This window comes from Lepidochelys olivacea (assembly GCF_965140295.1).
Source record: "Lepidochelys olivacea isolate rLepOli2 genome assembly, chromosome: 3".
In the NCBI taxonomy this organism is placed as follows: Eukaryota; Metazoa; Chordata; order Testudines; family Cheloniidae; genus Lepidochelys; species Lepidochelys olivacea.
Window position 1 is genome coordinate 24,593,551 of NC_140413.1, and position 6,000 is coordinate 24,599,550.

Genomic DNA, 6,000 nt, shown 5'->3' on the forward strand with positions numbered 1-6,000 from the left:
TAGTTTGATAGCATCCTGTCTGGCAAGAACTCACTTATCAATAGCTGGGATGTGAAATCCTCACTTCTGTATTGTCTTGTCATTATAGTTCCCACTTTGCTATTGTTTGTCTGTATAATCTCTGTCTGGTTCTGTGATTGTTCCTGTCTGCTGTATAATTAATTTTGCTGGGTGTAAACTAATTAAGGTGGTGGGATATAATTGGTTACATAATCATGTTACAATATGTTAGGATTGGTTAGTTAAATTTCAGGAAAATGATTGGTTAAGGTATAGCTAAGCAGAACTCAAGTTTTACTATATAATCTGTAGTCAATGAGGAAGGGGGTGGGTGTGGGTGGGTGTGGGTGGGAGGGGGTGGGCATGTGGGTGAGGGAGATGGGAACAGGGAATAGGGGTAAGGAAATTGGAATCATGTTTTGCTAAAAGGGGAAATGGGAACAGGGAATGGGGCTGTGGAAATTGGAATAATGTTTGGCTAAGGGCAGGAATGGGAACAGGGACACAGGTGTAAGGCTCTGTGGTGTCAGAGCTGGGAAGGAGGATACTAAGGAAGGAAACTGTAATCATACTTGCTGGAAGTTCACCCCAGTAAACATTGAATTGTTTGCACCTTTGGATTTCGGGTATTGTTGCTCTCTGTTCATGCGAGAAGGACCAGGGATGTGAGTGGGTGAAGGAATAAGCCCCCTAACATGAGGAGCTCATTATTAAATATTTGCTCCCTATGTAGGTACTTATAGACTGTGATCAAGTCACTACTTAACCTTTTCTTTGTCAAACTAAATAGATTGAGCTCATTGAGTCTATCACTATAAGATATGTTTTCTAGTCCTGCAGTCATTCTCATGGCTTTTCTCCGAACTCTCACCAATTTATCTACATCCTTCTTGAATTGTGGGCACCAGAACTAGATACAGTATTCCAACAGTGGTCATACCAGTGCCAGCTACAGAGGTAAAATAAGCTCTGTACTCCTACTTGATATTCCCTTGTTTATGCATCCAAAGATTGTGTTAGCCCTTTTGGCCACAGTATCACACTGGGAGCTCAGATTCAGTTGTTTATCCACCATAAACCCCAAATCTTTTTTGGTGTTACTGCTTCCCAGGACAGAGTCCCCCCATCCTCTAAGTATGGCTTACATTCTTTGCTCCAAGTTGTAGACATTTACATTTAGCTCTGTTAAAATGTATATTGTTTTCTTGAGCCTAGCTTACCAAATAATACATATTGCTCTATGTCAGCAATCTATTGTCTTCATTATTTACCACTCCCCCGCGTTTGTTGTCATCTGCAAACTTTATCAGTGATGATTTTATGTTTTATTCCAGGTCATTACTAAAAATGTTAAATAGCATAGGGCCAAGAAATGATCCCTGTGGGACCTCACTAGCAACCTAATTTTGATGATGATTCCCCGTTTACAGTTGCATTTTGCAATCTGTCAGTTAGCCAGTTTTTAATTCATTTAATGTATGCCATGCTCACTTATATCTTTCTAGGTTTTTAATAAAAATTTCATGTAGTATCAGGTCAAATGCCATGCAGAACTTTAAGTATATTATTTAAATATTATTACCTTTACCAACCAAACTTGTAATCTTATTAAAAAGATATCAAGTTAGTCTGAAATGATCTATTTTCCGTAAATCCATTTTGATTAGCATTAATTATATTATCTTCCTTTAACTCTTTACCAATTGAGTCCCATATCAGTCTTTCCATTATCTTGCCCTGGATCAATGTCAGATTGACAGGTCTCTAATTATCTGGATCATCCCTTTACCCCTTTTAAATATTGGCACATTAGCTTTTTTCCAGTCTTCTGGAACTTTCCAGTATTCCAAGACTTTTAGTTCTGTGATTACTTCTTCTTTATCTGTTAGAAAAAGGTCTAATATAGAATTCCACTGTGTTGTCTGTAACACTTCTTGAGTTGGGAAACTGTCATCTATAACGTTTAGAAATTCCAAGGATATTTTAGTATTGGTAGCATGAGACCTCTGTCACTCAAATTGAAGTCCTCTATGATCACACAAGCTTTTCCCCCCTACACATTGTAGATAAGTGCATAAGGAAGCAGTCTTCCTGTCCCCAGTGTGATTTGGTGGTTTACAGCCTACACCAACTAGTTCCCCATCTTGTGCTCTGTCTGTTAGGACATTGATCCACAAGTATTCAAGATCATTTTCTTCTGAGCTATCCATTCCTCCAGATTTCAGTAATACCAACTCTATTAAATTTATGCTCCTAAATGAGCAATTCCAATTCCTCTTGTTTGTTACCCAGGCTCCTAGCACTGGTGTATAGGCAAGTCAAGAATTTCCTCTCTTCATATCCTTGGTTCCTTGATTAATTATATTCTCACCTCTCGGTATTGTGCTGATTTCTCATATCTTCCCTCCTTTTACCCTCTCCTTTTATCACTGGTTTAACACCATCCTGACCACTATATCCAGCCTGTCCGAACAAAGTTTGGTCCCCCTTCTATTTGGCACAATCAGATTTGGATCAGATTTGGATCAACATTTGTACATTTGAAAAACAATTTTTTGTCCACGGAGATGTGAAACTTGTGTTTGTGTATCCATTAGATATAAAATGTGTTCAACCAATCATCTAGACAGGTGCAGATCACAGAAGAGAAAGCTGGACTAAACAAAAAATTGTAAAATTCCTCCATATTTTATACAAAACAAAATTTTGTCCCCTTTCTCCCCACCAATATTAAGTCATCTGTCTTATTCATATTAATTTAAAGTCAATCTCTTCCTCAGATTTTTTATCATTGACAGAAATATCCAGCTGGACTACTTATTCCGTCCTACAATCCCAAACTTTTGCAAAACCTGACAAAAGCCTCAATATACCAAAACTCCCATTTGTCTTTAACCCAACAGTCAAAGTCATAAGTCCCCTTGACAATTTGTACAGTGCAAGTTATGTATTGTCAGTACAAAATTCTGTGACACATTGAAAACAAATTAGACTCACATACTTTAAGGTCAGACGGGACTATCATGATTATGTAATCTAACCTCCTGTACATTGCCTGCCACAGAACCTCACTTACCCACTCCTGTAATAGACCCACAAGCTCTGGCTGATTTACTGAAGTCCTCAAATCATGATTTAAAGACTTCAAGTTACAGAGAATCCACCATTTACACTAGTTTAAACCTGCAAGTAACCCATGTCCCATGCTGCAGAGAAAGATGAAAAAAACCCAGGTTTCTGCCAATCTGACCGGGTGGAAAATTCCTTCCCGACTCCAAATCAGTTAAACTCTGAGCATGTGGGCCAGACCCACCAGCCAGACACCCAGGAAAGAATTCACTGTAGTAACTCAGAGCCCTTCCCACCTGGTGTCCTGCTGCTAGCAGTCGTAGATCAGCTACATGTCATTGTAGGCTGTCCCACCATACCATCCACTCCATAAACTAATTAAGCTCAGTCTTGAAGCCAGTTAGGTTTTTTGCCCCCACTGCTCCCTTTCGAAAGCTGTTCCAGAATGTTTCTCCTCGGATGGCTATAAACCTCCATCTAATTTCAAGCCTAAATTTGTTGATGTCCAGTTTATATCCATTTCTTCTTGTGTCCATATTGGTGCTTAACTTAAACAACTGCTCTCCCTCCCTGGTATTTATCTATATTTATAGAAAGCAATCATGTATCCCCTCAGCCTTTTTTGGTTAGGCTGAATGAACCACACTCTTTGAGTCTCCTCTCATAAGGTAGGTTTTCCATTCCTTGGATCATCCTAGTAGCCGTTCTCTACTACTATTCTAGTTTAAATTCATCTTTTTTAAACATGGGAGGCCAGAATATTCCAGATGAGGTCTCACCAATGCCTTGTATAATGGTACTAACACTTCCCTGTCTCTACTAAAAATACCTCGCCTGATGCATCCTAGGACTGCATTAGTGTTTTTCACAGCTATATCACACTGACAGCTGATAGTCATCCCAGGATCAACTAATACACCCAAGACTTTCTCCTCCTCTGTCACTTCCAACTGATATGTCCTCAGCTTATAGCAAAAAATTCTTGTTGTTAGTCCCTAAATGTGTGACCTTGCATTTTGCACTATTAAAATTCATCCCATTTCTATTACTCCAGTTTACAAGGTCATCCAGATCATCTTGTATGATATTCTGATCCTCCTTCATATTGGCAATACCTCCCAACTTTGAGTCATCTGCAAATTTGATTAGCAAAGTCCCACTTTTTGTGCCAAGGTCAGTAATAAAAATGTTAAATAAGATTGGTCCCAAGATCTACCCCTGAGGAATTCCACTATTAACTTCCCTCCAGCCTGACAGTTCACTTTTCAGTATGACCTGGTATAGTCTCCCCTTTAATTAGTTCCTTATCCACCTTTCAATTCTCATATTAATCCCTGTCTTCTCCAATTTAACTAATAATTTCCCATGTGGAACTGTATCAAATGCATTACTGAAATCCAGATGGATTAGATCTATTGTATTTCCTTTGTCTAAAAAATCCATTATCTTTTCAAAGAAGAAGATCAGGTTGGCATGATTTACCTTTTCTTAAACCATGTTGTATTTTTCCCAATTATTGTTCACCTGTATGTCCTTAAGTACTTTCTCTTTCAAAATTTGATACAAGACCTAGTCTACAATTGAGGTCAAACTAACAGGCCTGCAGTTTCCTGGATCACTTTTTTCTTCTTTCTTAAAAATGGGAATGAGGATGTGGAGGTAGAAATTACCACACCCGAGGTGGAAGTCAAACTCAAACAGCTTAATGGGACTAAACTGAAGGGGGGGTGGGGATTCAAGGATCCAGCTGCAGAATTTAGGTCCATCTTGCTGAGGAGCACGTGGAGCTGTGCATGCACTAGCAGCTTATTTAATCTATTTGGAGTGGTAAGGGGTTTCATGCCAAAATAATAATCTATCTTTAGATCCTTTAGTATTAATATACTGATTTGAACAAAGGGTATATTTGCAGTCAGGAAATGAGTGCACATAAATATTATTGTGCCAAACTACTCTACAAAACACATTTATACAATGTAGTAAATCAGTGTTGCTTCCTTTATTTGGAAAGACTTGGGCAATTAAGGAGATTGCAGAGGTCACTGGGGTGTAAGGTTCCAGCTGGGAGCTATACAACCTATGAAGTTGTTCTCACACTATTTATGAGACAACCAAGACACACATTCTATGCATGCTTCCTTAGGGGATTAACAAACACGATGGTTATTTTAGAGCTGGATATTTAACCAAACAGAGGTGCATGTCCTGTGTTTGATAGAAGAGTTGCTGTAAATCACCAGATATTGGAAGAAGAGTGGAAGAAAGAGACTGAGGCCACATCTATGGTAGAGACATTCACCAGTTAAAAAATGATTGTTCCCCCTCAGTTGATGGAAGTAAACCTTACATCCACTAATATAGCCTTCTGAAACCATATCTCTGGCTCTACAGCTCCTCAGATTGCTAATCAATGATGGTGGGTCACTAGAGTGCAGTTTCTTTCCACTCCAAGTCTAGGCCCCACAAATCTTGCTTCTACCCCGTGTCCTAATGCAGGGATATTCCTACATCTCCATCATACTTTCTCTACATGGCTGCTCATCCTTTTTGGCTCTCCATAGTACTGCTGCATGGTGTGCACATAGGTGCTGGAACTAGGAGCGCTGGGGTCCAGCAGCACCCCCTGGCTTGAAATGGTTTCCATCATATACAGGGTTTACAGTTTGGTTCAAAGGCTCTCAGCACCCCACTATACAAATTGTTCCAGCACCTCTGGGTGTACACGGAAAACCAAGTGGAAGTGAGTGGGGATGTTTGTATGAGAGGGACTGATGGGAGGGAAGAGGCTTGTGTGTGGCACAGGATGCTTAGTGGATGTACCAGGATTGTGAGGTGGGCCTGCGGTGGAGATCCCAGTGTCTTTATGCAAAGGCAGCAGCTTTGGAAGGGCTTCCCCAGCAGTGCTACCAGAAATCCTGACACGATGGGCAA